This window comes from Thermobia domestica, chromosome 5, assembly GCF_964235325.1.
Source record: "Thermobia domestica chromosome 5, izTheDome1.hap1.1, whole genome shotgun sequence".
In the NCBI taxonomy this organism is placed as follows: Eukaryota; Metazoa; Arthropoda; class Insecta; order Zygentoma; family Lepismatidae; genus Thermobia; species Thermobia domestica.
In genome coordinates, this window is record NC_137458.1 from 26,495,370 (window position 1) to 26,502,609 (window position 7,240).

A 7,240-nucleotide genomic window follows, 5' to 3' on the forward strand; every position below is an offset into this window, starting at 1 on the left:
GTAGTCTCAAGATCTGATTGGTATAGTGGTCATTGTAGATCACGTGACTACTACTACATCAGTTAAAACCCTGCAAGTGTTCGCACGACCGCATTTCATAACAAATTTCACCTGCTCAGTTTTTATATGTCCTGTGAGCGAGAGAGCTCTGAACACTGAAGTGAAAACAGATATCTAAATTTTGGTTACGGAAATGGATTCAGGAGAAAATTCCAGTGCTATTTGATACCCCAAATGACCCCCTTGCTATTTATCATATTTGACTGCGATTCAATATGGCGCCTTTCAAGATGGCGATCATGCACTGGAAGTACTCCCACATATACATATTCTATCTTGGTTTACAATACTGAAATCAGATCTATCAAAAGCTTTTTTCATTTTTGTGCCAAAAGGGTATTCTTGGACATTGCCTACTGGATTTCAAGATGGCGTCGGTGTAGCAGCTCAACGAAGCGTTTGCGCATCGAGTGACTATTACTACGTTACTTAGCAACTCGAACTGAATCTTGTCACAAATTTTCATCAAAATTCAACTCTCACGGTTTATGGACCTTCCTCGTTAGTGCTTCGATATAATTAATTTGTGATCAAGAAAATTGATAATTTTATATAAGTAAATCTCAATGAAAAAGAAATGTTATAGATAGAAAGAAAACATTGGAACAGTGTAACTTTTTGAGAAGAGGATGGACTAAAACTTTTAAAACAGATAAGTGGTTGTTGAAAGGGTTTTTCCCTTAAAAAAATTACGCGAACGGGAACCGCGTGTTGTTCCGAAGGGCCTCAATTAAATATAATATCGCACGATCAAAATAATAATAATTGCTATTAGTGTTTGGCAATGTATAATTGAAACACATATATAAATTTCTAGTTATGCATGATATCTTTGTATTTTTGTTGATTTCCTGTATGCATGAAAACAAAACATTTTAAGCAAGCAAGTAACACTAAGTTCCGTTCATACGTGTAATTTAATATGTAGTGTTAACGTTGTGCATACAGCTTAATATTATGCCCTTACACTGGATGACACAAACACATTCTGGTCTCCGAATTCTGGGTTTAGTAGGTTGGAAGTGATGGTTGTGACAGGTTAACTTTTGTGGGCGCCTCTAGGTGTATCTGTGTGCGGGTTCGGTATGCAATAAAGACGGCACTATTGCATGGTGGATCCGGTCGGGGTGTAGCTGGGAGGACCCGCAAGGTAAACAATAGTGCAAGGCTATTATGACGGTAAAGTTCCTAGCTACTAAAGATAAAATAAGTACCGGCATAAAAGCACTATCTTATCACTCACCCACCCGCCTACATTTTAATAGTGAAAGTAGCGGAACGCATCCAGTATGAAGTAACCAAAATACCGCCACACACACACTTCTGCTGCGTCAAGCCCCGGCTCAATTCTAGCTCGTGTCATGTTGACTTTGAGGGGCAGACAACGTGCGCGTGTTCATCTCTCGGGTTCTCTTGTTTCATTCCAACAATCATCCCATCAAGATTCATCGGTTTAAACCGAAGTTGCTGAGAGACCTTAAATAAATTAAGTTCGAAATAGTACATATTAAAGTATATTGAAAAGTTCAAAATGGCGCTACGATACTATGTATAGCTATGGTTTACAGCTTTTTTCATCTACACAATTACTGGAAAGCTCGGACCCACCAATTTAATTTCTTTAAAACAAGTGAGGCCATAAATGTGACCAAATGAACTATATACATGACAGGGTGTCTATCAGTCACGAAATCCGAAAACGGTTATGACAGTCACGAAATTTAGCTTTTTTGTCACGGTCTTTTTATCTGTACAAATATAAGTACAGATTTAAAAATTTTGTTCTATAAAATGTCCAAATTCACCACCAAAAATGTATATGGTCGGATTTAGACACTATCAAATCTCAAGAAAAACACGCTTCTATCGCATGCATGAAAATTCGGCCTAATTTGCACCCAAATACGCTCTTGACAATGTTACCAAATGTTATGGTTTGGTAAAGAAAAGGTCACGAAGAGTGACGATACTTCATTTTGGAATTTTAGTAGACACCCTGCATGAGCTCAAGCTGTACATCTGTAAATCATATTAAACATAACGTCTCTCATATTGGATTCCACTTTATTTCTCCAAAGTGCAATAGGTCTTGGAGACACCAATTTCATGTAAAGTTCTCTCAGAAATTCACTGATGATGTTTTACCGCTGAGAAATTTTTGCATGTGACATGTAAGTGATAGTTGGTTCTTCGGAAAAGTAGGTATGTCCTTGAAAAAACTTTCGAGCAGCGCATTGGAACACACATTAAGTGCATGCATTAAATGCATAAGTAGGTTATGCAGTCAGTTAAGTGTGTAAAAGTAGGTTGCATTTTGGAAACCATTAAACAGAATTTAAGCACCTTGTAGCTGCATTACGTGCTGAAGGTCAAGAGAACGAACATATTTATCTTCATGTCATCCGAGGGCAACTTTGTTCGAAATTGTGTGTGCCTTCATCTCTTGATTGTGTCCTTGTACATAGACAATTAATACGTACGATTTGAATTATTCCTGGCAGCGAATATTACGCAATTTTACTCGGATTTTTCATATATATTTCAAATGGTATGCTTCTACATGTGATCTACGTCAAATTTCGCTCTAAATGTCTACGTGTTTTTATTGCAGGGGCTACAACTGAGCCTTGTAGGAGGAAGAAAGGTACAACACTTCGTACGAAGAATATTGAAAAAGCTATTCTGCAATAATTTTGCACTTCAATTTAACTGGACAGGCAAGCACAAGCACACCTCTCAGGCACCTGAAATTGATGGATATTCTATTAGGTGAGTATTCAGGATGCTTTCAGTTATAGGCTTCTAATACTCTGTAAGGAAGGCCTCACCGATGGATTGTCTGTGTGTAGCGAGTTTCAAATCAGGGTTCCCCTATAAGTATCATGAAATTTTAACATTTTTAAAAGTGTAGGATATATACTTCAAATGGCTCACCTCTGGTGCGTGGAGACCCCGGATTGGTCTCAGCTCGTGCCATGTGGGATTGTGGACAACACTATGTGCGTGGGGTTTCTAGGAGTTCTCCCGTTTCTTTCCCCCCATCTTCCATTCCATCAATCACCATCCATCCATCCGGTCTGAACCATAGTTGCAGAAAGACCTAAAAATATATTCAAACTCTCGACTGTTAAATCTCGCTGTTGTTTCAGATTTTATGGACAGTCCCTGTTCCATTTCTGTCAAGGTGCATTTTTCTCGTGCGATTTAAATGCATTTTTGGTTCCGTATATCCCCCATGCTAGGTAGAAGGAAATTCATTCAGCTTTAATGTTTGGACTGTAAATTAATAGGTAACATTAATAATACCAATAATGCGTTTTCTGCATACTGTAACGAAAGAAAAGAAAAGAATATTTTGACTGTCAGGTCCCCAGATAGTCCCGCCCGCATATTTTTTTTTTACGCCCGAGAATCCACATTACTCTATTCTGATTGGTTGAGTGTTCTGACGTCACAAATCACTCTTGGTTTTGATTCCGTGATTTCAATTCGACTCTCAGAAGTTCTGTGACAGAACTAGATCACCGGAATATTAAACAAAAAACGAGCACTGAGCGTACTATGAATTCTCTAATTAAATAAGCGTGTTTATGGTTTACTATAGTATAGTATTGTGCTATATGCAAAGCATAATAGAGAATTTTTAATACATACATAGCATAATTCCTTGTAATAAGCACAATTCTCTCTGCACAAGTTGAATAATAGAAATACATTGCGTTTTCGTAGTGCAATAACCTTTAGTAGCTTTTAGTTTATTAAACAGTTTTCACTGCGTCACTTAAACAAAAGTAACTTCGAAAATTATGCAGTATAACAAAAACTACATGCACATTTACAACACGCAAATTAAAATAAATGTCTTATTTTTCTTGACATAATTTGCAGAGTACATGATTTGAGCAGACAGTTCTACCAAAGTGGAGCCACGGTGGCTCAGTGGTAGAGCGTTCACCTCTGGTGCATGGGGTCCCGGGTTCAAACCCTGCTCCCGCCAAGTGAACTTTGTGGTGGACAAACACTTTGTGCGTGGGTTTTCTCGGGGTTCTCCCGTTTCCTCCCACTTCATTCCACCATTTCATTCATTTCTCATAATCACCGTCTCCTTTAGCCTAACCGGCATAATCGTGGGACGTAAAACTCAAATATTTCATTTCATTTGATTTCAAAGTTCTACCAAATTTTGACACATATCTTACATTTTCAGGTCTGGTTAGAACTTTGGGCAAGTCTTTGCTTTAGGCAAGGCAGTGAATAAGCAATGAATCTGAACCGGTTCCCGCAGTTATAGTTACAGTTCCCAAGAAGGAAAGGCAGAAAACAACCCGCCTTCACTCGCTGATGCTCGCTCGGCAAAAATATGTATTGATAGTATATCATTGCCTTGCCCAGAGTAAATAGTTACCGAACTTTGTATTTCTATTAGCAGAGCATGCATTAAATGAAGAGCTCCATTAGCAGAACTTGCAGATTGATTTAAGGAGGGCCCAGTATAGATACTTTTTGCTAGGTAGCCTATAAAAAGCAAAAATGCTATCAAACCGAATCAGGACTGGAGCACAGCAGGGAGGCCCATGCTAGGCGAGGGGGTCGTCCGTAGGGAGCAGGCGCGTCATCGACAGGAGGTATATGCAGAAACGTGGATACGGGAAGAGCACAATACATCCACTATCACTCAAAACTCATTTCGGCCTATGTTTAGCAGAAGGGGTCCAGCTATTTTCTCTAAAAAATGTTACAATTTTGGTAATTTCTGTTCACATTCGCTTAGTTTAGGGTAGGTTATGTTAGTTTATGTTATATTAGTGTAGGGGTCCCGCACAATTTTCCAAAAAATGATAGTATTTCGCTTATTTCTACCAATATTAGGTTAGTTTAGTTACGTTATGTTACGTCTAAGTACTTGCATCATTCATTTCGCCTGTAAATTTTGTGTTTTTACGTGCTTCTGGACCCTTGTACTAAACATACTACCTCATTTCAACATGCTGTGTGCTGACAGTAATTACATTTACACTCTCATTCTTTGAGAAAAAATGTTTCATATCGTATTTTACCTATAAATTTCCATTTGGTAGAATTGTGTGCTTGAGTGAACTTGCAGAGAGTCTGCTGTCTCATTTTACAGCCTCATGCCTAAATTACCACGTACAGATTGAAAATATGGGTGCTACTGATGTAACATGGAGGTGTGGCCTATTTTAAGAAGGCCACATTAAAAAAGTACGAAAGAAATGATGTAGCCTAAAATAATTTTGAAAGGCTTGAGTTCAGTTGAGTTGATTTTGAGTTTAACGTTCCTTTCAGTACAGAGGCTATATGAGACGGGACCTACTAATTAACGTGGAATCCGAGCAACATGAATTCTCGCCAGGATTCGTACCCAGCTCTCCCACGCCAATTTGAAAAGCTTATTGTACTAGTAGCCTCAATATGTGGGCGGAGTCACCAAACCCACACTATCCCATTTTAGGACTGCAAACTTACATTACCTTAGAACGTGTTTCTGAAGGGTAAAAAGTGGATTACATACCCTAAACTTTTTTTTTTTTTTTTATAGAGTTGCACACTCAAATTCGTGAAATATTAACTTTTTACTGCCAAGTACATTACATAGCCAAAAACCAACTTATTCACCATTTTCATATCTACCTATTGTAAATCTGCACCAAAACGATTTTGCCGAGCGAATATATACAGGGTGTTAATCATAAGTGGAGTTAGAAATTCTCTGCTGGGGGACAGACCTTCAGAACAACCGTGGAATTTTTATTATCTTATACGTAGCATTTTTTATTTTTTGTCAAAAAGTTGGGGCAATGCTCCTCCATAGCTCCGCCCCTGGTGTTATTGAACTATGTCGACAAAGTGAAAGAGGTGATTCTTTACATCAAAATAAAGAAAAGTTCATGTTTGTTAAAGAGCATAATTTAAACCCATTTTAACGTCCTGGTCGTCTTCCATAATTCTGCTAGGAGTATGACTGAAATTTTGTCCTTAGGGAATCTTCTACGCATATATTGCACATTGAAGAAATCTTTTTTTTTTTTTTTTTTCTTTTTACACCAAGCTCCGTATGTTCAAAATAGCGTGTGTTGATTTTTGCATTTTGGACAATCCTAGCTCTAAAACTATGTACACTCGTTTGAGATAATAGATAATACAAAGACTCTTATAATATAATCTCGATGTGTACATTGTACTTTTCCCAATGCCTATATGAACTACTTTTTCTTGAGGAATGGCTTCCTTCAGTTTGTTGGCTTAGTTCATTAACACCATATTTTATATTTATCCAGAATAACACAAAGATAATTTGTTACAAATGGAGTTGTACAAATTTTGACTAAGAGCTCCTTCGTGGCCAAGCGGTTAGTATACGCACCTTTGGCGTGAGAGATCCGGGTTCGATTCTTGGCGGGAGTTCATGTGAAGCGGATTCCACGTTAATCAACTCAACAAATTTTGACTCTTTCCCGTTGCACATCCAGTATAACAGGCTATGTCAAGAGTATATTACCTGGCTAACATCTGCAACACCAGTCTCCTTAAGTTTTCGAAGTAGATCAGAAAATAGAAGGAATTACTACACAGTGCGCTATGACCACTTTTTTCGCTTCCTTTCTTGCATGCACAGAATGGGTACAGCTTACTACTTTCCTTTTTTCAGTAAGCTTGAAGTTGCACAACAAGATAAAACGATTATAATTCATTAGGAAAATATTTCTGTTCTTTGCTTCATCGTAAAAAAAGCACTGATGCTACATGAGACGTAAATCAAAGGTAGAATTCGAACTACCGTAATTCATTCAAATGTCTGGACTCTTACACCACGAATCGAACCAGAGACACCGTACACCAAAGGCATGCTTGTCATTGAACCAGCAAGAAGATCGAAGATTATATTCGTGTTATCAACGAACTTAATGGTGCAAGTAAAACGGGAGACTTTACACCGAGAAACCACTTAGAGCAGTCACTAAGAGGAAATAGGCACAGTTGGAAGTACCAGTACTGCGTGTTTTTTTCTTTAAAGCAAACTCATGGAATGTTGTTCGTGAATGTCTTTCAGTTTTTCTTTAAGAACTAAGATACAGTCTTCAATTTAAGTACAGTGAAGTTCCGGTATTCCGAACAAGTCCGGGAGGAAAATTTTTATTTATTTATTTATTTATTTATT

General features: G+C 37.9%; 1 long non-coding RNA gene across 1 annotated transcript in view; it reads left to right on the forward strand.

Annotated features, from left to right (window-relative positions):
- Positions 1-7,240, forward strand: part of LOC145685800 (uncharacterized) — a 56,219-nt gene that overhangs the window by 25,951 nt on the left and 23,028 nt on the right. Inside the window, exon 3 of the long non-coding RNA XR_014131484.1 lies at positions 2,672-2,829. This is a non-coding gene — a long non-coding RNA (uncharacterized LOC145685800). The remainder of the gene's footprint in view (positions 1-2,671; positions 2,830-7,240) is intronic.